The sequence below is a fragment of the Fukomys damarensis genome, unplaced genomic scaffold (assembly GCF_012274545.1).
Source record: "Fukomys damarensis isolate Sample0158 unplaced genomic scaffold, DMR_v1.0_HiC HiC_scaffold_12, whole genome shotgun sequence".
Taxonomy (NCBI): domain Eukaryota; kingdom Metazoa; phylum Chordata; class Mammalia; order Rodentia; family Bathyergidae; genus Fukomys; species Fukomys damarensis.
In genome coordinates this window covers 8,249,293-8,276,102 of record NW_022900924.1, presented here as the reverse complement: position 1 = coordinate 8,276,102, position 26,810 = coordinate 8,249,293, and the positions used below count along the sequence as shown (strand labels likewise).

Genomic DNA, 26,810 nt, shown 5'->3' with positions numbered 1-26,810 from the left:
TCCATCCACCCATTCACCTTATCCATCCACCCACCCATCCATCCACCCATCCATCCACCCATTCACCCATCCAGCCAGCAAACATTTCCTGAACCACTGCCATGTCCAGCCATGGTAATAGGGATCAGGGGCACAAATATGAATTATATATGATTTTGTGCTTGTAATCATTTGCAATTCTGGAACCTGATTGAAAATATGGAAATGTTGGGTCCCCTCTCTTGCAAACCTTGTGCCCACACCAGTATTCAAACATAATTTTATATGTTCACTCTCCTTGGAAATCATTAATAGATTCCCTAGGCTGTCTTTTTGGAAGCCGTTAAATCTCAAGGACCCCCAACTTTAAAATCATTGTTATTATCTAATAAAGAAGATGTAGATGTCATATTGTGCCATTATTCTACGTAACACCTTAAGCTTGACCCCTAAGCAAGGATGTCTTTCCTCTGACTTGTGGACTTTGACATATAAACATTGGTTCCTAAGTTTTTTGCATGGGAAATTTGACCTCAGCTCCCCTGGGAACGTATGATGGGTCTCATGAAGTGCTGGAGCTCTGCCTGTCACCAACAATGTATCAGGACGAAGCAAGAAAGAGGCAGCAGGCGGCAGTGGTCTCTCAGTGTCAGAGGGCCTGGCCTACATCTTCTTGGTAACCTCTGTCAAGATGGGAGCTGTGGCTAAGTCTGTTTTTTTTCCCAGGACTTGGGATCGAACCCAGGATCTTCACACTGAGCTCCATCCCAAGCCATTTATGTTGCATGATTTATGCATTTATTTTGAGACAGGGTTTCACTAAGTTGCTAAGTTACCCAGGCTGGGCTACAACTTGTGATCCTCTTGCCTCAGCCTCACAGAGCTGGGAATACAGGCACGTGCCACCATGCCTGGCTCAGTCTAGTGTTTTAGATGACCTCAGGGGCCATGAAGGTTTTAGAGACAAATACTCCTAGTACTAAAAGCCAAGGCAGATATCTGTGGGCTGAAACAAAACCAAAGAAGTTGGCCACGAAGAACCTCAAGATCTATGAAGTGGGTGATGAGTTTTTGTGGGGTTTTCCCCAAAGCACAACCACAGCTCAGTCCTACTGGGGAGGAAGGGCAGATTTCCTTGCTTGCCTCTTGGAGGAGTGAAGGCCCCCAGGGGTAGAAGACTTCTTTTGAGGGGTGAATGAGTCATAGATTTGCTTTGCTGAATTCTAGAGGAGCTCTTGGGACCCCTCCCCCATTGCCTTTCCCTCTCCCAACATCACACCAAAAGAATGTGGAAGCCTCTGGACCAGGAGGCAGCCCAGTGCTTCAGGGAAGGCAGCAAAGCCTCAGAGAGCAATCTGATTTGTAGGTCCCGGATGTCTTGGAGCGTGACTGTCTGGGAACAGATAAGCCTGGAAAACGGAGGGGAGTGTTGGTTTAGACGTGGGCTGGCTCCTCCAGGGCTTATGATCCTGGGATTACAGCCCCCTTATTGGTCTCAGACGCCTTTGAGAAGCCACAGCAAGCTCCCCATACACTCACTACTGCAAGCCATTTGAGGAAGGTTTTGGACCATCGGCACCCAATCGTGGATTGCTAGGTGGTTCTAGAAAGCAAGTCCTGTACAATCCACTGAGGGAGAATAACTGCAGTGTGTGCTGCAATTGCTGCTGTTAAAGAAGGCCATAATGATGCAAATCAGGGGCCCGTATACTTTTTCTTAAAGGGCCAGATGGCAAATCTGCTCTATGAACCCTGCATCTCTGGTCCCAGCGTGCACTACTACCTCTTGCTGCAATGTCCCAGACCGGCCACTGTAATGTGGAAGACATTATGCATGCATGAATGGGTCTGCTTGTGTTCCAGTAAAATTTTATATGCAAAACCAGGTAATGGATCACATTTGGCCCATGGGCTGTGGTTTTCTGATCCCTGACAACAGTAATAGACAGATTTTAGGCATCACTTAGTACAAGCCAGGGGCTGAGCTATTCAGTAACGTCACTGTCCACATTTGACAAGTGAGGGGTCAGTTTCAGGGAGATTTCAGGAGTTGCCCACACTCACTCAGCTAGCAACCGATGGAGCATCGATTTTGATCTCATTGCTGCGTCCTTAACGATTCGTTATAAACTGTTATGTAGGATAGGAGAAATGATAATAATATCACTGGGCCGGGGACTTAGCTCAGTGTTGCCGCCGTCTGCCTCACAAGTGCAAGGTTCCAAGTTCGATCCCCGGTACCCCCCCATTACTATTATTAATCATTATAACAATTGTAGGTTAACACGCATAATAAATAATAATAAAAACATTCATTGAAAGTCTGCACCACACTAAGTCCCTTATACAGCCTTGTGGTCTGAATGTCGTGCGGTCCCTGAAAATCCCATTATGTCGAAACCCCAACTCCCAAAGTAAACGGTGTGGGAAGGCCCTGCAATCGGGTCCTTTGGCATCACCCACCCGGTTTTGAGCCAGGAACCCGACTCCAGTCGGTTGTGAGCTATGGGTCTGCCTCTGAGTCAGAGTCCCCAGCAGGAGAATCAACTTTCTGTACCTAAGAGAGCAGGGGGAGGCTCACTTTTCAAAAATAGGAAAGGCAGCCCCGTTGCTATGACAAATTCTCCTGTTTTCTAAAGTTTAAAGTGTTTTTCATGCCCCACATAAAAAGGTACGTACAGCCTCCTTGTAAAAATACATGGGAAAATCTCCCTCTCATGACCAATCCAAATGAGGACGGAGGAGGCTGGGCCAGGACAGCTTCCTGCATGCTGGGAGGTCTTGGCCGGCTGGAAACCCCACCCACATCACCAGCAAACCCAGAAATGTCCTCATGGACCCATGGTATAGGGGCCTTTCTTACAAAAATATCTGAAAAGGTTATTTCAAGATATTTCATACGATATGGGTTTTTATGGAGAATAAATTATTCATCGTGTTCTTGTGATGCGTGCTTTTCTGTATTGAATGCCGTGAGCTGTAGCTGACTCACTCCTGTCTTCTAGACCGGACTCAGACACTGATGAATCTCATTTTGCCTTTTTTCTCTTGGTGTCCGAAGCCCATTCACTCATGGTTTTAGGTTTCAGGTGCCTCTGCAAGTCCCTAGAAGCACCTGGACTCCAGGTCCAGGTCCCTGATGTGAGCCCTGGAAGCCAAGCCAGAGGACACCAGGCAAGTCCTGGGGCCTCAGTTTCCCAAATGCACAATGGATGAGTTTAGGAGAAAAACCCACAGAGAGATGGAGCTGGAGAGGCAGGGAGCTGTGGAGGTGCTGCCGGGAAAGGAGGAGGCACAGCTACAGGTTGGAGGTGGGTGGGAGGCATAGGCGGTGGGAGGGGAGGGCGGAGGGGAGAGCAGAGCCAGCCGAGAAGTCCCTGGCCAGCTCCGCCTCTGGATGGGCCAGGCTCTAGGGACTTCACAGTGCGACTTCTCTCCTTGCAGTTCCCCACCCAGGGGTGCAATTACTATCCCTCTTACAGAGAATGGAACAGAGGCTCAGAGAGGCCAAATCCCTTTCCCAAGGGGGCCAGTGGGTGGCACAGCTGAGACGCAAACCCTGGCTCCTGGCTCCAGAGACTGGCTCTGTTTCCCCATGTGAACCACAGCAGGAACAAGGCCAGAGCCAGGAGGAAGAGTGGGGGATTGAGGAGTGGGCGCTGGGCTTCCAGAAACGACCCACAGATGCTGCAACAGCAGATGTCAAGTGCTCACTCTGAGCCCTGTGCCACACATGAAACCTGCACCATCTAGAGAGTCCTTCCAGCTGGTTCCGTGAGGTCAGGATTATCATCTCCATTTTATAGAAGGGCCCAGAGAGGGGAGGTAACTTGCTCAAGGTCACACAGCAAGAAAGAAGTTAGCTTGGATTTAGACCGAGGTCTTTAGGACCTACCTCAGAAGTGTGTGTGTGTGTGTTGTGTTCTTGACCCCTAGGCTGACTGCCCTCACATACAGTGGCATTGATGCTTCTTGTCTACTGCCAGGAGCTCACGCTACCAGTTGGCCCTGAGGAGGGCAGTGTGGGCGTGGGGTCAGGTCTACAGGGGAGTCAGCGTGGGGCAGCTCAGGGGCAGAGACGGACGTCACATCACAGAGTGAAGCAGTGTGCCTGGGAAGGGGTGGACACAGGGGCAGGCACAGACTTGCCCGGCAGGGGGAGCCACTCCCTCAGGTGGTGGAGGGAGGGACAGCCCTGGAAGGCAGCCTCTGAGATGGCTTCTCAGGGACCAGGCAACCGAGGCAGCAAGAGGGCATGCATGGCAGGAGGGGCAGGAGGGACAGGACGGCCAGGGCTTAAGCCACGCAGTGGTTCTGCACAGAAGGGGAGATGGGCAGGGATGAGGTCACGAGAAATGTGCACATGTGCACAGGTGTGTTTGTGTGCATCTGAATGTGTGTGTGTGTGTGTGTGTGTGTGTGTGTGGTGCAGTGGGAGAAGGGGATTCTCTAGGGATCAGGACCACTGATCGGCTGCTCAGGATCTGCTGTGTGGCTGTGGGCAGTTGTTAACCCTCTCTGGGCCTCCATCACATCAGCTGGAAAATGGGAGCCATCCCAGAATCTTGCTGTGCTGCACGATCTCACCTGAGAGCTAGGGAGCAACTTTCTCCTGCAGACCCTGAGCTCTTCCTACCAGGAAAGCCCTTGAAGCGTTGTCAACTCTTCCCTTCCTGGACAGCAGCCCAGGAGCAAGCTGAGTCAGCCTGGCTGCTGGTCTCCTCCTGCCCCCTCCTCCCTCGGGTCCCAGGCTGGGCTCCTCACTGTGCCTGGCAGTTTGCAGGAGCCAGAGAGTTTCCTCCCCTCTCCTCTCCCCCAGCCAGGACTCAGTGTTCCCTGAGCTCCGGCACACCAGGCAGATCAAGGTGTACCCAGTTTTGCCCCGGGCGTTGCCCTGTCTGAGGACCGCGTCGCTTCTCTCCTCTCCTGCCTCATGGCTTTGAAGTCCTCTCTGGTTCTAGTTAGAACTCAGCCTTGTGAAGACGTCCTTGGGCCCTCTGCCCAGCCCAGCCCATCCCAGGAGTTTGCCAACTTTGCACCAACCCCAGCCTCTGCCCCATGGAGCGTTAGATGCCAGGGGTAAAGGAGTAATCTCTGCCTCGGGACTGAGGATGCTGTGACCCAGAGAAAATGACAGTTCGGTGGCCATCTGGTCTCTTTTCAGCTTTGCATCTGTTTTTTTTTTTTGTCTTTCGAGAGTTGAGGTTGGCGGGAGCAAGGGTATGGGGGATTTTGATCAACTGGAGTCAAGACATTGTCGTGGAGAGCCATGGAATGTTGTTGAGTAGTGGAGGGACGCTCCATTGAATGCTAGCATCATCCCAGGAGAAACTGGAGGGCCTGCGTTTGAGAATGTAGGCTTTTTAATGCCTAGGAGGAAGGGTGGAAGTCCAAATTTCATTGCACAGTGACTGTGTGCCAGATCCTGTCCCAAGCACATCATGTGTGTCAAGATATTTTCCCTAAAATAGTCTGAGGTAGGTACTGCCTTACTGCCATTTGCGGAAGAAAAGTCAGAGATTCAGAGATGTTAGGAAATTGCAAAAGGTCCTACAGGTAGCCAACAGAGCAGGGGCTCAAACCCGGAGCAGTCTGCCACAAAGGGCCCTGTTCTGGTCTTCGTGAAACAGTCCCGTCGTTGCTTTCCTGTTGCTGCCGGAACACGTTTCCATGAACCAAGAGGCTTAAAACAACACTCTTTTCTATTCTCACAGTTCTGGAGGTCAGAATTCCCGGAAGAGTCTTAAGCTCTGGTGTCGGCAGGGCTGCTCCCCACTGCAGCCTCCGCGGAAGGATCTGCCTGCTCTTCTTCTCTGGGGTTCTGAGGATGCCTACACTCCTTGACTTGTGGCCGCATCACTCAAATCTGTGCTTCCTCCCTCAGTCGTGTTACTCAGCTTTTTGTTGCTGTTAATGAATATCTGAGGGTAATGACTGAGAAGAGGGAAGATTTATTGGGACTCACAATTTCAGAAGTTTCGGGCCAAGGTCGGCTGGCTCCTTGCTTTAGGCCCGTGGTGAGGCAGGAACACGGCAGAGGAGTGTAGCAGAGGGAGGCTGCCTTCCTCACAGCAGCCAGAAACAGAGAGAGAGGGAGAGAGGGAGTGGGGAGAGGGAGAGAGAGAGCACACTGCACAAGAAGGAGCAGGAGACCAGATATAGTCCCCAGAGTTATGCCCTCCCATCCAGTCTCCTCAGCTAGGCCCTGCTGCCTGTTTCTGTCACCTCAAAAATATGATCTCATGAGTGGATTAATCCACTTGAGGAAATCAGAACCCTCATAATCCAGTCACTTCCCCGAAAGCCTATCAGCTGGCAAACAAAGTGTTTAGCACAGGAGTTCGGGGGACATTTCAAATCCAAACCGTATCATCACCGCACCGCCTTCTCCCTCCTCTGAGCTGTGATGATGCTGGGCCCAGAGCATGATCCACGTCACCTTTCCTTCTCCAGACCGGTGATCCCATCACACGTGCAAGGTCCTCCTCTTTCCCCCCGGGAGGTGACACACTCTCAGATGCCTGGGATTAGGATGAGGACTTTTGGAGGACCTGTACTCTGCCAGGCACAATCCTCCAGCTGTCTTCTCCTCTGGCTTCTGACATCTTCAGGCCATTTTCATTCCCTAAGGCTCAGAAACATTGTCTCTCATCTGAAGTGGGGGCCCCCAGCAGGCAGTCTTGTGACGGTCTCCGCTCCGCAGCCTCTGCCTGTCATGGAGAAGTTGCCCTGTATGGGGCTGTTGAGCGTTGAAAGAACCAGGGATGTCCACGACTTGCCCAAGGCCACAGTGGCACGCTCATTCCCACATAGCCTGTGCCTCATAGGAAGTCCAACACAGGCACAGCTCGGGCTCACAGAGAGTCCTTCATGCCTCAGAAAGCATAATGGGCTTCCTTGCCTTGGGCGCCTCTGTGACCCTGGTCTGGCTGTCTGATGACCAGTGAGATCCAGGAGGCCATTTAGCATTGATGAGAACTTTAGGGATTCATGACTCCTAAGGATCAATCGGAAAGAATCCCAATGATCTGGGGAATTATGATATAAACTTCATCTGCACTAGGAATGGCTGACAGAGAGACAGGGTAGTGGCAAAGCCAAAAGTAGCGGCATATCTTGGGCCAGTGTCTCCTCTTTTGCAGGAGGAGAGAATGGGACGGGAAAGACAGTGCTCCCCATATACATACCAGGACAGACATTGCTAATCAATCACAGTGCTCCTTCTAGCCAGGCCAGAAAGACTCTCTTTAAACACAAAACTCCAGCCATCTCGAACCAACTCGCTAGAAGTGGGCATTAAGGAGAAAGCTAGGTCCTCCACTTGGGACCCCACAGAAGTTCCAAGGGTGTGGACAGGTTTTCTTCCACAAAGTGGCCCACTGTTTCTCAAGCACCTGTGTCTCTGTTGAAAATCCTATGTAAAACAAAAGCAAAGCTGGGCTTTGTGGCCCGTGCCTGTAATTTCAGCACTTGGGAGGCTGAGTCAGGAGGACTGCAAGCTTGAGTCCAGCCTGGGCCACTTAGTGACTTAATTAGACCTTGTGTGAAAAATAAAAAAGGGGTGGGGATGTAGCTCTGTGTGAAGGCCCTGGATTCAATCTCCAGTACCACAGGGTGGGGGACAAAAGGTAAAAAAAACAAACAAATATGCTTTGCATTTCAATGATGAAAAACCCAAACTTCGGGTACTAGTCACAGGGTGCCAAAGGACAGTGACTTTCCACCGGCTGGCAGTGCCCTGAAGAGGGTTGCAGGCCGGTACCAAGCTGCATGTTTCCACCTGCATCTCAGGGCCCAGGCCCACTGGCTAGGAGCCTAGGCAGATGTGGCTTCAGCCGACCAAACCTAAGCCTCAGTGCAGCCTCGGGTTGCCCGGGAGGCCTGAGGTGGCTGCACCGGCTGCTGGGCGGGGTCTCCTGGTCCATCAGACCTGGCTTCTCCCAGCACCCTTCCAGGATCCCAGGGGTGCCTGGCACTGCGCCCCCCTTCCTCCCTTCCCTCCTGTCCCCAGCAGACAAGGACACTGTGGCTCAGGAGGGTGAAGGGATTTGCCCAGGTCACACAGCAGTGGCAGAGACGACTCAAGCCGGTCTGGTAACGAAGCCTCTGTTCCTTGCTGCTGTCTGGCCCCGTCACCCATGGCAGAGTGTTTTCGTGCAGTCCTGGTGGAATGCTCACAGCATAGCTAAGCACATGTGTGTGAGCACAGAGCCCCGACAGACTTCTGAGATATGGATGCGAGGTGCCACCCCCAGGACCCCTGGACAAACAGGCTGCTGGGGAGGCCTGCCACTGACTGCTGGGTGACCTGGGGCCCAGTGTTCCCATCTGTTACAGTGAGGGCTAAGATGCTCAGACTCCTGGACAACCCAGCAGAGGTGAGAGGAGAGAGATTTGGAGTCCCATAAGCCGGGTCTGATTTCTAAATCGAGGGAGCTGTGTGACATTAGGCAAATGGCTTAAACTCTCTGTGCTCCAGTAATTCTGTGTGAAATGGAAGAGCGAGAGTGGGTGGTTTCTAAGTGTTAATCGCCCTGAATCAAGGTTGGTGATTGCAGGAGTGGCTTCCCTCACGAGGCTGCTTGGTCCCTTCCTCGCTCTGTTCTTTTGCCTTCTGCTTCTCCCAGTGGGACTACGCACCAGGGAGCCACTCCCTGGGAGCTGGCACGTTGCTCTTGAACTTCCCAGCCTCTAATCAGTGAACACTTCTGTTGTTTATAAATTACCCAGTCTCTGGGATTCTGTCACAGCAGCAGAAAACAGGGAGACAGACGAGGAAGGACACGAGTCCCCAACTGCCCGCCTACAACAGAAGCCCAGAGCCAAGCATCCCCGCCTCCCCTCCTCTGTCCCTCTCCTCCCTCCTTCCCCGCCCCTTTTCTCCCCTGTCAATGTTATTCCAGGTGACCTGGTCTTCCCGGAATGTTATTCTAGGCCCGGGAATCAGACAGACCTCTGTCCAGGTCCAGTCGCCTGTGAGCCTGAGCTGGGAGTCTGTGGCCTCAGCATCCTCGTCTGTGGAGTGGGCCGGGACACTGTGGCTCTGGCAGTGGCTCATGGGACTTTCTCCACAGAAGCACCCGAGGTCACTGCTGTTCGTTCTCTGGTCTGAGGGACAAGGAGCCAAGCTCTGGGGTCAGCAGGCCCAGTCGAATCCCAGCTCTGCCATCCAGTAGCTGTGTGGTTTACACAAAAGGCTTAACTTTTCTGTGCCTCCATGTCCTTCTTGGGAGAATGGCGGTAAAAGTTTTACCTCCTTGCCAGAGTTGCCATGAGGGTTTGACACCCAGTCCCCAGTGCTGGGCTTAGCTTTTGAGTACGGTGGATGGGAGTGAAAATACGGGAACTGGGTACCAGCTGTGGAGTGGGGACGGGGCAGAGGACAGAGACTCCCCCAAGAGTCCCAGTCAGAGGAGGAACCCCTAAATGGTGCAGCCCAGGAGGTGATGGGGTGAGACTCTGGCCGGAGGGATCCCAGGGCAGCCCCCGAGGGTCAGGGAAGGCTTCCTGGGGCAAGGAGGTGGCCGCCAAGAGGGAAGAGGGAGCTGGAGACCCCCGGCCACAGCCTCCGGGTGGGGAGGGAGGATGACACTCACCCAGCCTGGGGTGGGGTTGGGTTGGGGAGACAGCCAGGCCCTGCTTCCCAGTGGGCCGCGGAGTCTGGGGCTCCTGCCCCTTGAAGGGATCCTACACACTTCGCCTATGTATTCCTGGTTTGTGCCCAGACGGTGGGCACAGCTCCCTCTGCGCTAGGCGGTGGGAGGGCCGGGCTGTCCTCAGCGGGCCACCGCCACCCCCGCCCAGGACCCCGCGGCTGACAGGTCGGCCTCTTCTGGAGGGGCCCCCACTCCCCGCAGCTGGCGCCCCCGCCCTCACAGGCAGCCCGGTTTCCTGCTCCTCCCTCTCCCCTCCCTCCAGCTGTTTCTCTGGCTGAGCCCTCGGTCCCTGTCCCATTCAGTCCTGATTGGGAGCGGGCTCAGGAATGGATCGGGAAGCCTCCCGGTGAGGGCGCTGGGTTCTGGGGTCTGGGGGCATCTTGGATGGACTGAAAGCCACTGCGGGAGGAAGCGTGTGACGCGCGTCTCCTGAACAGCTTGGAGTGGCCCGAAGCCGCGGGAGTCCTCCGAAGACGAGACGGAGACCAGCGAGGAGGAGGAGGAGAAGGTATCGCTGGGCTCTGGCTGCTTCCAGAGGGGCAGGGAAGGGCAGCGGTAGGAGAGAGCGAAGTTCTGCTCTACTCATAATTTAGTATTTGCCAAAAGGAAAGTTTTTTGCTACTTTCGGATTTCAGAAATTAAATATGTTACTGGTAAAAAAAAAAAAAAATCAGAGACCTCTATCAGTATGTAAATGAGGACACACACACTCACACTTTCCAACACCTAGCTGGCAGAACTGCCTGGTCCTAGGCCACAGGCTGTGAACTTCCTTCCTTATCTTCTGCACTCCTCCGACGTGCACTTTTCTAAGCTTCATAGAAGTGATGCCCTGGGACTGATTTAACGCTTTGGGCTTGTGTTTCCTTCCATTTTTCTTCCCCGTTATTGTGACCGGGGCTGCCGTGACCTCTCCAGGGAGTCATCTTTGCGTGGGAGATCCTGCGAGTCCTTTTCTAGCGGTAGGTGAGGTGACGGGACACTTGTAAGACATTGTGGCACCCTCCGCGGCACGCTCTTGGGCTCTGCTAATCTCACTGACTCATCCGCATTGATGAACCTCCCCCAGGAGCTGCGCTGATGATCTGGGTGCTTCCATTTGTACGCCTTTATTAATGAATGTTCATCACGGGTAATCAGTTCATCATGCGCCTTTCTTCTGTGATTATCCTACTTAAGTCTGTTCCCACTCACCACCCCCACCATGTTTACCATGTTCTTTCTTTTTTAAAAATTCATTTTCTTATCGACAGCTAGGAGTTCATTGCGCGTGAAGGACAGGAACCCTTTGCCAGTGCTCTCTGTTGAAAATATTCCACTCACCCCGCTGCTTGCTTTCTTCCCGGCGTACTTGAAATGAAGAAGCCCTAAGCACAAACTTTCAGCCACATTACAAACAGCACATCAAGGACCGCGCAGCTCCCACTTGTGAACCAGTTTGTGTCTGAGGTCACACAGTGAGGAAGTAGCTCAGGGAACCCTGGTGCGCCTTAGGAGCCCCACTTCCCCTTCGCAGCCCTGCTTTCTTCCTCCAACCTGTCTTCTCTGCGGTTCGTGCTCTCTCGCCTGCCCATCTGGCCCTGAGGATCGCTTCTTCTCCACACTTCCGCAGATGGGCGCTGTCCCTGGCCTATCCAGACTTCTGGGGCAAGCAGGGGTGGCCCAGAATTTCCTTAAAAAAGAATTTTTAACTCAAACTTGTCGAACTCAAGTGGTAAGGAGCTGGGCACTTGGGGAGTTCACAGGAAGACTCATCTCTGAGTGCCCAGGGGCCTGCTCCGGGCTCTCCCAAAAGTTTTACCTACTTAATTGAAGTACTGAGGATTGAACCCAGGGCCTTTGCACTGACCCACATCCCCAGCCACGTTTTACTTTTTTATTGCGGGACAGGGTCTCTCTAAGTCACTAAGTTGCCCAGGCTGGATTTGTGATCCTCCTGCCTCAGCCTCCCAGAGTGCTGGGATTACATGCATGTCTCCCAAAACTTTAAGGACCAACATAGATCAGGCATGGAACAGTCAAAATTAATAGAATAGCAAAGCTTCGGTTTCAACCTCTGTAAATTGGGATGGGAGAGTTGGACTCAAGTACTCTCTTCTTCTTCTTCTTCTTCTTCTTCTTCTTCTTCTTCTTCTTCTTCTTCTTCTTCTTCTTCTTCTCTCTCTCTCTTTTTTTTTTTTTTTTTTTTTTTTTGGAGATAGGGTTTTGTTCTGTTGCCCAGGCTGATCTTTAACTTCCCAGTTCAAGCGACCTTCCTGCCGCAGATAACAGGTGCACAGGCGGGTATTCTGGAGTGGAGGGCGGTCCCTTTCCTTGCAGTAATTCCTTGGCTCAGCTGGTGGCCCCACTGTCTCCTTGGGCTTCATCACTGTCTGATGGCGTGTGAGATGCCCCACGCTTGCTCCAGGACTGTCCTGGCTGAGAAGTCACATGCGTTCCTCCTGCTTGCGTGTGAACTGCTCCCAGGGCCAGTCCCGTCTCTTAGATGCTTCCTACTAGTGCCTCTCAGCTTGCAAAGCCCCGCACTGAGATGCTTTTCGTGGCTCTTCTCCATGGCTATGGCATAAAGGTCCTAGCAAGGCAAATTATTCCTCATCATTGTACCTCAGTTTCTTCATCAATAATGTGAAACTACAAATAGCAACTAACTCGCAAGATTGTCATAAAGATTAAATGATGCAAAGCAGCAGTCCCCAGCAGTTTGTCATGTAGTAAGGGAGTGGTGAATATTACTTTTTATTCCCACGATCTCTTTCTTTCCTTGTTCTTGTTCTTATTGTTGTTATTAGTATTATCATTCCTTTAGTGGTACTGAGCTACATTCCCATCCCTTTGTAATTTAAAAACCTTTCTTTAAAATTTTGAGACAAGGTCTGGAGAAGTTGCTAAGTCGCCCATCTGGGCATGAACTTGCGATCCTCCTGCCTCAGCCTCCCAGAGTGCTGGGATTACAGGTGTGTGACATCTGGACACTAAGCCTCGCTTATCTTGGTCATTTTTATGTTACCACATTATCTATGCCGGTGACCTCCACCTGAACCAAACATAAATTAATCTGAATGTCTTTACCATGGACTGTTAATTTTCAGATTCCCACCAGTGAGGAAGAAAACCAAAAACCTGCTTGATTCTCTCTGATACCCGACACCACACAGGTGCAGCCCCTGCTGCCTGCTACAAGCTATGAAACAGACTCGGCTTCTCCAAGAGCAGCTCGAGTCCCTCTGGGTCAGCTTTAGATCTTGGAGTCGGAGTGTCTTAGGGTGCAACTTGGTGTCTGCCTGGTAAGCCAGCTCCCTAGAGAGCACCATGCACCTCAGAATTTGAGAAGCACCAATCTAGAATTTAAATGTCTTTTATTTTTTGCTCTTTGCTCAGGTGTCTGGGTCCTTTCCTGTGCACTCAGTTTTTTTTTTCTTTCCATTTTAAGCAAATATCCATGCAATTCTGTGAAGTCACATATTCTGTGTCAGCAGTTGAGGCCCGGAAGCTTGGCAGAGAAGAAGTGAAACTTTGTCTTATTTTTACTTTTACCGTGGAAAGTCAGGCCATGGTGGCCGTTCCCCCATGGCGGGGTTTGGAAACCATTGCAAGCTACGTAATCCTCTTGCCAAATAAAGTAGGTGGTGAAGTACAATTTGACACAGACAAGAGTGGGGTTAGGCTCAGTAAAAAAAAAAAAGCAGAGGTTCCACACTGCAGCTCCCTACACTTTCCGCTGATTATTCAAGGGCCCCTAGGGATCTTTAGAGCTCTGTGGAGTGAGTTGAAAACAGCGGATCTACTCCCAGGAGTTAAGGGATCATATTCCAAGACCTCTGTGGGCTCATGTGATTTGGCCATAGTCATATCACATATAAAAGAGGACGTTGTATTAGTTAGCTAGGATGAGCTGCCAAACAAATAGGACCATGTCTGTATAATGGCTCAAACACGACAGATGCTTATTATATGCCAGGTACTCTCTTTCTTCTTCTCTATTTCATTTTTTTTGGTGGGGGGGATAGCGTTTTGTTCTGTTGCCCAGGCTGATCTTTAACTTCCCAGTTCAAGTGATCTTCCTGCCGCAGATAACAGGTGCGCAGGCGGGTATTCTGGAGTGGAGGGCGGTCCCCTTCCTTGCAGTTATTCCTTGGCTCAGCTGGTGGCCCCACTGTCTCCTTGGGTTTCATCACTGTCTGACGGTTGCACTGTGACTGCCTTGGCTGAGCAGTCACATGCGTCCCTCCTGCTCAAGTGTGAACTGCTCCTGTGGCCAGTCTGGTGCAGAGGAGGCTGAGATGTGGGACTCTTGGCAAGGATGGCTCCTTCCCAGAGCTGTCTCTACCATAGATAGGGTGACCTCGTAGGTCTCTTCTGTTCTTTGCCAGTCTTAAAGGTAGCAGGATGATGCTGGACCCTCCGGAGGCTTCCCCTCCCGAAGGTAATTCCCATCTGCAACACTGAGCAAAATCCAGGCTCAGACCTCTAAACACAGATCTTCCTGGAATGTAGGCAACAGCATTCTCTTTCTCTTCTGGAAAAAGAAAGTAAGAATTCAATTTTACTGAATGCATGACCCTGATGGGGTGGAAGGTTTTCTCAGGCATCACTTTGTTGGATCCTCCTGGGGCTCTGTGTGGAAAGTCTTGAGGATTTTCACCAGCACTCTGTAGATCAGGAAAACCGGGCTCAGAGAGGCAAAGGGACTTGCTCAAGGTCACGTGGCTCACAAGCAGAACTGTGATGTGAGTTCCAAAAATCCTACTTCTGTCCTAGGGTCCCAGTGCCAAGTGTAATGCTCATGAGTGTGTGTGTGTTGTGTGAGTGTGTGTGTGTGTGCATGCATGAGTGAGTGTGATTAGTGTAGTGATTTTCCTCAGGCTGGACCTCCCCAGCACTGGGCATAATAAGGGAAGTAGAGGCTCCAGGTCATGCCTGGAGGGCCACAGTTGTAGATTGTAAGGTGTCTGCGTGGTTGTCCTGGCTTGGTAAAGCCCGGTGTGTCTGTCACAGTCACTGGCCATGGAAGAGAAGGGATGTTGTGTGAGTCTTGGGTTCTTGCGTGACCTGAGGTGGTGGCTGGGCTGGACACATAGGGGGCACTTGGGAGAAATTTCCTGGGTGAATAAACCAACGGCAGAGTGAAAGTGGCAGCCACAGGAGGAACTGAGTTAAATCAGGCCCACTTCCTGTCCTTGGGTCTTTCAAGGGACAAAACTTATAACCTGCACTTTTGTTCATTCATTCAAGAAATACTTAACTTATTAGCACCTACTGTGTGCCAGGCACTCCACAGGGCCAAAATGATGGGAGAAGGCAGCATTCTTGCCCCCATGGACCTTCAGAGGGGCCATGGGGTAGTTATGTTGGGTCCTATTTTAGAGCTGAGGAAAGTGAGCCCCTGCTCATTGGTTGAGTGATATTCCCAGGTCTCTTGGTGGGATTAGGATTTAGATTCTTAATTCCCAGTTCAGCGTTCTTTCTATGTCCACTACCAGGCCACACCCAGGATGAGGGAGAAGAGCTTGTTTCTGGCAGCCACTGTGTACTGCTTCTGGACTTGGTTTCTGGCAATATCAGGAAACCAGTCAGTTCACTTCTCTTCAGAATCTCCACATTGGTGTTGTTTTGTTTTTGCAGCAATGGACAAAAATATATTTGAGGAAGAATAGAATTCCTTGTGCAGCTGGATAGGATCAAGGCAAGAATTTTACACTGTGCTACCAGGGAAAGAAACATCACTGATTGGATAGCAATGGTTGACAGCGTAACATGGTGGATGCTCACAGATTTCAGAGCTGGCTTCCCCAGAATTCGGCGGCCAGCTTTGCCCCTTGACTTCCTGCTCTTCTTCCCTAGCTTTGTCTGAAGTTTGGGTGGGATTAAATGACGAATACCACACAAAGCACTGTGTTGGTACACGCACAGCTCCATGAAGCCACTTTAGATTATTCTCAGGAAGGTGGGCTTTGGGATTCACCTTTGCATGTTTGGGTTGAACGTAGGCACCTGGTTCCTGGGCTGGAGAAGGTGCTTTGGACCAGCCCCTTGATTTGATGTTGGTCACCCTATGTAGGCTGTGGCAGCTGGGCTTCCTTGGGCCTGATGCCTCCCCACACAAGTTCTGACCATGCCTAAAATGCCACGGCTGAGTCAGCAGAGAGTCAGCTGCAACTCAGGCAGGAGTAGGGATCGGTTCTGCTTTCTTGTGGACATGACTTGGGTTGTGACCCCAGACCGGGCTCCTGACGGGGGTTTCTCTTGTGCAAGGAGGTGGGGGTTGGGGAGATGGGTGCAAGGGACAACTAGCACACTTGATTTCTCCCCTGGGAATCAGCGATGAGGGACAGTAGGGCTGGCAGGGACAGGGTGTGGAGTGGAGAAGTGACCGCAGGCCCCGCAGCAAGGCAGAACTGGCTTCTGGCCCTGGGCCTGGCACTGGCCACCTTTCTGAACTTGGACCCATCACATAACCACGTGGCCCCACTGAGCCTCAGTGGCCCCTTGTCTCAGGATTGTTAAGTGTCTGCTGTGTCCTTTGGGCTGTACTTTGTATTCAGTTAATGACCTAGGAGGTTGGTTAAGGGCAGGGACATTCATAAACACTCACCCTTTGTTACATAAATTTGTTTGGCCATTGTGCAGAAAGTATGAATTCCTGCATGCTAGAGGAAGTAAGAGTTTTGGTAGTCAGTGTGTTAGTTTCCGGTTGCTGCTATAACAACAGTTAACACAAGGTAAGTGCAAAACAACATAAATTTATTTTTCCTTAGGTTTATTTCTTATAATATATGTTCTCTTACTTAATTTTAAAAAGATATCAGAAGTCCAAAACATATTTTACTGGGCTAAAATTAAGGCATATGCAGGAATGAAATCCTTCTTGGAAGCTCTAGGGGAGAATTAGTCTTGGTGCTTTTCTAGCTTCTATAGGCTGCTTGTATTCCTTGCCTTGTGGTCTCCCCACCTCCAACGCCAGCTCCAGGGAAGAGCTCTTCTCAGGATGCTCCAGTCTGATCCTCCTGCCTCCCTTTTTTATTGATAAGGACCTGTGTGATCCCAAGATGCCTGCTTTAATCACATCTGCAAAATGTCTTTTTGCCATGTAAGATCCCTGCATTAGTCACTTTTTCGTCATCAGGCCCGAATACCCGACACCCACAACCTAAAGGAGAAGAGCTTTATGCTGGCTAGAAGATTCAGTCTGTTGTTGACTGACTCCTGGCAGGAAGGGCATGGTAAAAGGGTCTGGCGGAGGGACACTGCTCACGTCATGGTGGGTAGAGAAAAGGGAGCAAAGGGAGGGCCCAGGGAAGGGGATACAAGCTTCCAGTGACCCACCTCCAACTGGGCCCACTTCCTAACAGCAAGCCAGCTGTAGGGTTCCCATAGTCCAGTCACCTTCCGAAAGCTCCATGTCTGAATGCATCAGGCTTTGGGGGAGACGTTCTAGATCTAAACCCTAATAGGCACACGTTCATAGACTCCAGAGATTAGGCTGTGGGCATCTTCGGGGGCCTATCATTCTGCCTCCACAGGGAGGGACAGCTCAAACTTCATAGTGTACCTGTTTGTCTCCTGAATTTGGATTTGAGCATTCAGATGGCTATTCTCCTCCTGCTTATGAGTGCAGCAGTGAGGGAAGTGGTGTAAACAACCAGTGAGACTGGCCAGGGCAGACTGAGTGCCCCAGACTTCGGCATTATTTTGACTGGCTTCAGATCCCTGCTTCACCACACAGGAGCTGCCAGGTGAGCATATGGGTTCTCTAGGCCATGAAATGGATGAGCAAGTCCTCCACAGGGCTGTCGTGAGGACAGAAGGGGACAGCCAGGAGAGCCTGGCACCTGGTGGAGGAGGCCCAGCAGGACACACGAATCCCCAGGCAGTTGAGTTTCCAGCTTGGGCCCTTCTGTTCTCAGCATGAGTTCCTGACTTCCTGGTAGGAGACCTTCCTCTTTCTGCCCTGAGTTGGGAGCAAGGCTGGTCTGGCTCTGGGGCTGCCAGGAGCTGAGCTCATTTGGGGGTTCATGGTTGTGGAGCCCTGAGCCAACCTGGTTGCGGATATAGCTGCTCAGCCAGCCCTGTGCTCTACCTGGAACGTTCTCAGGATCCGAGGTAGCTCAGGATGGATCATCGCTGTCCCCTCACTGTAGGAGCCTGCTTGTCCCTGTTCTGATATCAAGGAACCACATCATCAATTCATTTAGTCCGGTCAGGGTCTCTCCTGGGTCCCCGAGGGGGATCTGGCTTCTCTCTGTTGCTGGATCCGCTCCATCTGGAGCCTTTATTTCCAACAGGCCCCAGAAGACTCTTGAATTGGCCTTGAAGCAGTTGGCACGGCCTTGACACGATCTAGTCCAGGGATGTAGTACCGCACTCCCCACTCACATTCCACTACTGATCTCTGGGGTCAAAGCAGCCCGGAATGTCAGGGCTTCAAGTCACTTGATCTGTTCATGATTCTGCAACATGCGGAGTTCTGCAGGGACCCCTGTCTCTGCCCCCGTGGTACCGTTATGTCACGCGTAGGCTGCATTCAGTCTGCAGCTCACACGGGCATGGGCCATTGAAGATGGCTGGTATCCTGCCGAGACCAGTGCTGTCTCTCTCCAAGCAAAAGCTGGACTTCACTACCTGGAGGCTTGGGCGGGACTCTGCACAAACAGACGCTTCCAGGTCTCTTGAGAGCTGGACCTGTATGAGTACACAGGTTCTCTTCTGCCACTTCCTGTCAGGGATGGAAGGTCATCAGGCCAGTTTGAGAGAGAGGAGAAATAGAGTCCACCTCTTGAGAGGAGTGACCTATATCAGGAGAGGAGATGTTAAAGTCCATATTTAAAGACCATCTACAACCAGGCTTGATCTGAAAATACAGTGGGCGACAGTGGCCATCTGAGATAACCACGTCACTCCCACTTCTCCTATGGGAAAACTGAGGCTCAGAAACCGAAAGGGTCTGTCCCGGGAGGCAGTGCAATAGCTGGGACAGGGCATTATTAGAGCACCTACTTTGTACCAGGAGCTTGAGATACAGGAGGAACAGAAAGCTTCCGGTCTAATAAGAAGACAGGTGAGCAAGCACACCAGTGGAGTGTCATCCAGACTGAAGGTTGGCTTGTATGTCAGGTGCTTGGGACAAACTGCTCATAGGTCACTGCCACTCACCACCATCCTATTCATTACTTGTTCAGGACGATCAGCCCACAGGGCCATTTTGATCAATGCTGCCTCTAAAGCTGCTCACACTGCTGCCTGCTTGGTGTGATCAGGGAGCAAATTCATTCCAGAGCAAAGAGCCGGCCGCTTTCAGGGGGAAGCCGTTTCCAAAAAGGAAGCATATATTTGATCTGGGTTCAAAGGGTGAGTTGGCCTGGAGTTAGCAGGAGGACAGCTGGCCAGAAATAAGAGATCTCAGGCAGGGAAAGCAGCATGCACTGCGATATTTGAAGGCCCTGGAGAGTTTGCCTGGTAGGGTGGGCGGGAGAGTCTGGATGCTCTGTGGGCCTGGTGGGCCCCACCCAGCTTCCGGGTGGTCCAACATGCTTGGTTTTACAGCTGCCGCATCCTCTCCCTGTTCAAACTCAGTACTTTAACTTGAACACTTGCACAAGGAAAGATTCCAGAGAAGCTAATGCTAACTGAGTTGGAAATGCCAAGTGAGCAGAGGGCGTGTACGTTACTGGTTTCATGTCCTGGGTCGTAGAGCCCATAAACCAGCATGGAGGAGAAAATATTTCTCATTTCTTGACTGAATGGTGGGCTCCCTCTTCTACAGCTCCCAGGACTTGCACACAGGTGTAGGGGTGGAGGCTGTGGGAAGCACGGCACTTTCCTCAGGATTAGGGAGCTGGTTTAGAGTGGCATCTGCCCAAGGTGTTTCGTTGATGCCTTCACTGGCCAGAGGGAGACTCAACTCACTGTCTGTTCCCAGACTCAGCCTGGCTGGCACTGAAAAGGTCCCTCGACCTGCCAGCCACAGGTGATTGGTCTTTGGGGTGCGCGGGGCAATTCTTTTAGTCTCTTTAATAACAGATTCAACTTGCAGGAGGCCTCTTCAGCTGTCAGAGATTTAGGTCATGAAGAAAAAGGGCTTCCTTTGCCTGAGAAAGTGACGGTCACCCACTGGGCAGAAGAGGCGGCCTGCTCACCTTTACAGACCTCTTTTGAAACCCATTTCTGCCACTCACTGGCTGTGAGACATTGGAAAAGTCACTGAACTTTACTGAAACTTGGTTTTCTCAACTGCAAAGTAGGGGGGAGCCATAAAAGGACTTTATTTGTAAGGGTGTTGTGAAGCTTAAGTAGGATCATGCATGGCCCGGAGTTGAGGCTCAGAAATAAAATGTGACCTCTGTGTGAGGGGGCCAGCCTGACAGAGGGACCAGAAATCCTGAGCCATAAAAGGCCAAGAAAAGCTGGTTGTGGACAATGCCAGTGGCCTAGTTTGGCCCCAAGCACTTCCCTTCCATTTCCTGCTTTGGCCAAAAACCATGACGGGGCTTGGGCGGGGACCTTGACTCCTCAGCCTTGCTGCTCCTGGGGGGAACTGGGCCTGTCTGGCTGAAAAGACTTTTCTTGTAGTTTTTTTTTCATTTCTCTCCCACGAGAACCGTCAGATATAAAGGAAATCAGACACAGGACTCTGGGGACAGGAAAAGGTGCTGGGACCAGCCAGATGGGCAATGCATCACTCCCTGTGACCTTGGGGTGATGGTGCTTGTCAGCTTGGGCCCTGGCCTCCTCCTGTCCTGGAGGGCTGGCAGCTCTGTTCACTCTGTATTCTCAGCCCTGCCCTAGGGCTGGCATTTAATATTTTCAAGGGACTCTGAAGCCAGCAGCACCTCATAGGACCTCCTGCTAAGAGCCTTTTGTGTCATTTCTGCCCCTGGTAGGGACAGGTAGCTTTCACCGGCTGTGTCCAGGCTGGGCCCCTGTCCAATCCCACTTCCTGCCACCAAGATGGTCCTCTGGGCCGGTCACCGCTTGGCTCGGTCACCATGGGCTGTTTGTGAAATGGTACACACCCTCTGGCGTTCGGCACACCATGAAAAGTATGAAAGGTGGGGAACACAGTCTGCCTTACTGCCAGGGCGGCTGAGGCCCAGAGAGCCTGGGGCAGTTCATTCACTGCTCCTGCGCTCTCTAACCCTGATGTCCTCCCTAGCCAATACAGGGCACCGCTCCCCAGCGCTGTGCTCTTCAGTGGCGCCAATAGGGAAAATGATTCACTGTGGAGTTGGGTGGACCCGGGTTTGAATCCCGGGCCTCTCCATTTCCAGCTGGGTGACCTCGGCCTCGCCCCCTCCCTCCCAGTTCGTTTCCTCGCTTATCAATCAGAGCCTGCTTTCTCTTTTGAAAATGAATTTTATTGGTACATTTCAGGTATACAATGTAATGACTTTCATTATTGGGAATTCGTACCTTTACATAATCTATCTTGATTCTTCTTTTCCCCATTCCCCTGCCCTCCCTCCAACCCCTCCACCCCTCCCTATATGCAAAGACTTTGTTTCCATTTTTTCATTTTCTCGTATTAATTCAACTCCTCTCTTTCCTTTCCCCTACCCCTCCCACTTCCCCTTCCACTTTGCACCTTTTCTTCCTATTTCACGTTATCTATGACATATTTTGATCCTTATTTACACTTTTAGTTTCTTATGCCAGAGAAACTATTTGGTATTTACACGTGTGTCCTATATATCTCACTTAAGAGTACGGCCTCAATATGCATCCACTTAGCTATAAATGCCTCTAATTTCTCATTCTTATGGCTGAGTAGTACTCCATTTTATTTAAAAAAGAAAAAAAACTCACATTTTCTTTATCCAGTCTCCAGCTGATGGACAACTGGGCTGTTTCCAAGTTTTAGCTATTACAAACGGTGCCGCTATGAACATGGGTGAGCATATATCACGGTGGTATGATTCTTTTAATTCTTTGGAGAAGATGCCCAGCAGGAGAATATCTGGGTCAAATAGGACCTCTAGTCCTAGTTCTTTGAGGTATGTCCATATTGATCTCTGCTGTGGTTGCACCAGTCTGCACTCCCCCCAACAGTGGAGGAGAAGCTGCTCTCTTGAGTTATGTGCTGAGAATTAAATGAGATGAGCCATGAGGAAAACATGACAGTGGACCAGCGCTTCCTAGTTCTCTTGTCAAGGGAGCTTGCCTACACCTTCTGCCAAAGCTAAACACAAGGTGGGGTGCAATGAGGCCTTCCAGAAATGCTTTCTGAAACGGGATTGAGTCTGTAATCCCCGCTTTCCTGCAACCCCCTTCCCCTTGGTGGCCGTATTCTCTCTGTGCAGGATGAGGATCCAAGACTGAGTTCAGAGAGGTTGGCTGACTCCCTCAGGCTACACAGCCTCCCTATTCCTAGTGCCCCAGGCAGCCCTCCTCTCGGAGGGCACTGCCCTTCTCCTCTGCAACTTTCAGGCCTCTTCTTCCCTCTGCCTCCGACCCTCCCTGCACCAGCACCATTTATGGCCTTTGTGTTAATCTCTTCGTCTTTCAAGGGTCCTTGTATCTATCTCAGGCTCTGTTCCCATAAACACTTACTCCCATCCATGAGTCCAGCTAGAAAACGAAGCAGTCAACTCCCTCACACTGAGGTGTCCACACACAACTGTCGGCGGAGAGGCGAAGATGGCCAACGTCCTGGCCCTGTGAACACAGGTGAGGGGAGACTTTGGGGTCCAGGATCCTCCCAGAGCCCAGCGAGAACGGCCTCCTCTGCTTGGGGGTTGGGAGGGCAGGAAGTTCCCCAGGAGAAGCCTGAGTTCAAACTTCCTCATGCCTCTCTCTGCTGGGCCCTCTCTGTCCCTCCCTTTCACTGTACACTGAGGGGTTGGAATAGGGATGTATTTTTTTAAAGTGACAAAATGGACTTTGGAGGAGTTCCAAGAAATAGCACAGGGCTGGGAGGCTGTGAAGATGAGTCGTAATCTAGACCTGCCCGTGTCTATACTGCCTGCTGCCTGCCTGCCAGCCTTTCTCACAGAGCCCAGGACAGAAGTGGTTACTCCAGCTGCATCTGTGTCCTGGATGAGGATCCCTGGGTCCCTGTCACTCTTGGCTGGATGGGTAACAGCCCCTTCTGGGGCTGGGCATCCCTGCCTTCGTGCGTGGGCACTGGAAGTGGGTAGGGGAGAGGATGGGGTGTCAGCCTTGTTGGTGTGGGGGGAGTGTGTCTGGAGAGGCAGGATGGCTTGATTTGAAACTCCTTGACTTTTCTTCAAGGCAGCCTTGGTGTATTCATTTGGAAAATGGAAGTGAGAACAGTACTTCCTCTTGGGGCCATGAGGTGGGGGGCTGTTTATGGGAGAGAAAATTTTCCTTTATTTCTTAAGTTTTTTGATATTTTCCATAGTGAGTTGTTTGAAGTAAAGAAATGGGCAGCCAGGCATAGTGGCACATGCCTGTAATCCCAGAACTCTGGGAGGCTGAGGCAGGAAGATTGCAATTTCAAGCCCAGCCAGAGTGATTTAGTAAGGCCATGTCTCAAAATGAAAAATAAAAAATGGAGCAGGGATGTAGTTCAATGTGACAGCCCTGGGTTCAAACCCCAGCATTGGAAAAAAAAACAGCAAAGACGCTGGAGCTGGGCAGGTGCGACTTGGGTAGGGATGCAGGGCGTCCACCATGTCGCCCTCAGAAGTGCTCTGGACACTTAGAGATGTAGTCACAGCTACTTTGTCACTGACCACCCATGTTCTTGGCCTTGGTGTGGATTTGCTGAGAAGCTACACTGATTGCTTCTGTGCTCGGGCTCCCTGGACACTCTGGGAGGTGAGTCCCAGAAACTGGGGGTGCTGCCTGGCACTCTCAGGGTCAGAAGTGGCAGTGATGGAGCAGGAGGTGGATCCGGGTCCTGGCAGGCCTTGGGCAGGTTTCTGGAACCAGACATAGGGCCTGTTCAGGCCGCTTCTGGGCCTCCAGGGGTAGGTCACCCTGTTCGCTTCTCTGGAGTGTCACTTGGAAATGCCATGGACATCTGTGTGGTGCTGGGTCCAAGGCCAGCTGGCTGGCACCCGATCCTGCCTTCTCCGTGTACCTCCTGCGCTCCTGATTCCCCTCCTTCCCCCCCACCACTTCCGAAGCCAGTGCTCTGAGCCAGCCATGGTTTTCCTCAGAGGTTGAGTGGAGCATCTCTGGGCAAAAACCAGGTGCAAGCCTATTCCCAGTGGAGGGGTCCTGGAGGCCTCTGGTGCCACTGGGTTCTTGCTGGCATCTTCCCTCTGGGAGCTGGCTGTGATCAGACTGTGTCCAGGCCCTGGAGGGTAGGCACCTCCACTGTCTAGGACATGTGTGCCTATAGCTCAACACCCCTGCACCCAGCATGTCATGGTTGCTAAAACAAACAAACAAACAAACAAACAAAACAAAACAAAACAAAAACAAAATACAAAACATCCATGAGGAATCAAGTATGACTCTCACAGCACGGGGCACCCCCACTCCATACTTCAGGAAACACGATCTAGGGGCATTGTCTCTTTTCTTTAAGGAAAATCAAATCTTCACTAAACTTATTTTGAGGTCACGAGTTTATTTTTAGAACATGCAAAATTCTTTTGAGGATATATGCTTTTAAAAAAAAGGTTGGGCATTTTTCATTCAGCACCAGTAATATCCCTATGCACATTTAAACAGGAAAACTGTGACCCTCAGAAACCTCTGGGTCATCTCTAGTGAAGGGCAGAGGCTGCTGCTGGTCTCCAGTCTTCGTGGCTCATATGGAGAAACGTAGGGTAGAGAATTCATGGATTGTCTGGGTATAGAGAGGTGAAATAACTCGCCAAGGGTCCCACAACTGGTGCACGGAAGAGCTGGGGTTTGAACCCAACTAGCCTTAATCACAGCATTTGGAAAAGTGCCACCTTGGTGAACCCTCGGCCTATCTGTCCTCCTCCATCTGTGACCGGGCAGCTGGGATGTGTTTCCTGGACAAAGACACCTTTCCTTCCAGAGCCTGGGCACCCGGAGCTTGAGAAGGATGAGAAAAAGAACATTCTGGGAAACCCTGACATGGGGTCCTGCCTGGACTCTTGTCCTAGACCCAGCTCCCCTGAGGTGGAGCCTGAGGCAGAGGTTTGGGTGAATCGGGTATGTTGAAAAAATGCTCTTAGGCAGAGTGGAGACAAGGGTGAGGTGAGCAAGGCTGACTCATGCCAGTGCAGGCTGGGCACTCATCTTACTTAAAATATTGAGATTTTGCTCCTCATGCATTTTTGCATTAATTTTAAGTTTTAAAAGTCTTCCTAATTATTTTCATTGAGTTTTGGGGCACTCCCCAGATTTATGAACACTCGCATTGCCCTGTCCTAGCTGTGCTCTCAGCAGATGGGGGAGCATCTTCGTCTGTTTCTGGTTGCTAATAAACAGCGCCGCAGTCTGGGTAAGTTGTAAAGAAAAGAGATTTGTTTTGGCTCATGATTCTGGCCAAAGGTCCAGGGGCCGCATCTGGAGATGGCCAACATTTCTTGGCAGGGTCCCCAGCTGTGCAGGGCAAGAGACAGGGACTTGGTAAGAAGCCCTGCAAACAGGCTTGTATGGTGGGCGCACTGATCCCACAAATGGATTAATTCACTCAGGAGGGCAGAGCCCCGGTTGCCTCGTAAAGACCCCACCTGTTAGTATTGTAAGGAGGAGTAAATTTCAGCTTGAGCTTGGGAAGAACGCAGCACACTCCTGTCACAGCAGGAGTGGAGGTAGGGAGGGAGCCCAGCAAGTCCATGCCTGGGGTGGGGACCGGCCTCACGGGCAGCCCTCGGGCATGGCTTGTGAGGGACAGGCCGAGGGCTGGGCTCAGGAGAAGAGAGCAGCTGTGAGCGGATGCAGGTGTTGGGTGGGGGCCCCAGCTCACAAAGGGGCTCTGTCCTGGGCCCCAGCCTCTCCACCGTGCCCTTTGGTTATCTTTGCTGACAGACCAGGTGACTTCGTTTTTCATTATTTTGTTTGTTTATTAGTACATGTTTGTGATACATAATAAACTAATTCAGGTAGAGACTTGATGCCTAATCATACGACTTCCTAATCATTTACCACCACCCCCCGTTTATCCGCCATCCTCGGGTGCCCTTGCCAACTCCCTCTGTTTCCTAACGTCTGTATTTTTGGTCTTCAAATTACTTATACTTTGGGTTTCTCATAGAAGAGAAACCATGCAACGTTTCAACCTTCTGAATCTGATACATTTCACTAAGCGTTATAGTTTCAAGGTGCATTCATTTTTCTACAAATGACTCCAAGTTATCCTTCTTCTTGGATAACTTCTTGAGTAGTATTCTATTGCCTATAAATACCACGTTTTCTTTATCTATTCATCTTTTGGTGGGCAGACAGACTGCTTCCAAGATTGGACTGTGTTTCTTTAATTAGGGCTTTGGTGGAGACTCAGGGATCTGGGGCTTCTACTTTCTTACCAGCGAGGGAAGGAGATGGGCAGTGGGCAGGGCTAGTGGATGTGGGCGGGGCCAGACCCCTGCTGGCTCCCAGCCCTGCAGGGTGGGAGCTGGGCAAGCCAAGGCCAAAGCAGAGCAAGTATCTGGATTCCGGCCAAGGCACAGAGGGTGGGGAGGAAGAAAAAGGCAGAAGAAGGCTCTGCCCCTCAGTAGCCTGGCACACGTGAGGGTCTTGTGCCGTGAGCTGGGACTTTGGGCCGGCCGGATGTTCAGCCTGTGTCCCAGATGCCTGGAGGGGCTAGGTGTGTGTGGGGGGAGCTCGGGAGAGACACCGCAAGTCTTCCTGCTGCCGGCCTCCCGGAGGCTGGGCAGTGGGGTACAGGGCTCCTCCCTAATCGGGGAGACACCGGGGTCCTTAAGATCTGCTACAACTCCACCTCTGCCTGAGTTTGCACTGTCAGTGCCTTGAATCCCAGCTGTACTCCCAGGAGGATCTCCAGTTCGAGCCTCGTCTGGCAATTCAGAGATTTAGACCCTTTCTCAAAACAAAACAAAAAAATAAATAAAAAAGGCCTGGGCCTGTAGCCTGGTGTGAAGGCCCTGGTCTCCTTCCGCAGCGCTGCCACCAACACCACCACCAAACCTTGAAACCCCGGGTCGGGTGCCCGGCTGCCGCTCTGGCTGTAGTGTGTGACGGTGCCCCTGGTGGCGCCGGTGTGGCTGCCCCAGTCTGAAATGTTGGCCCGAGCTCCTCCCTTGGCTGTTCCTCCTTTCAAGCCGAGCCTCC

At 51.5% G+C, this 26,810-nt stretch overlaps 1 protein-coding gene across 1 annotated transcript in view; it reads left to right on the top strand.

Annotated features, from left to right (window-relative positions):
• The first annotated feature begins 9,902 nt into the window (after positions 1–9,902).
• Cmklr1 (chemerin chemokine-like receptor 1) overlaps positions 9,903–26,810 on the top strand; it is a 41,033-nt gene continuing 24,125 nt past the window's right edge. Inside the window, exon 1 of the mRNA XM_010603993.2 lies at positions 9,903–10,143. The gene's annotated coding sequence lies outside the window, so the exon portion shown is untranslated. The remainder of the gene's footprint in view (positions 10,144–26,810) is intronic.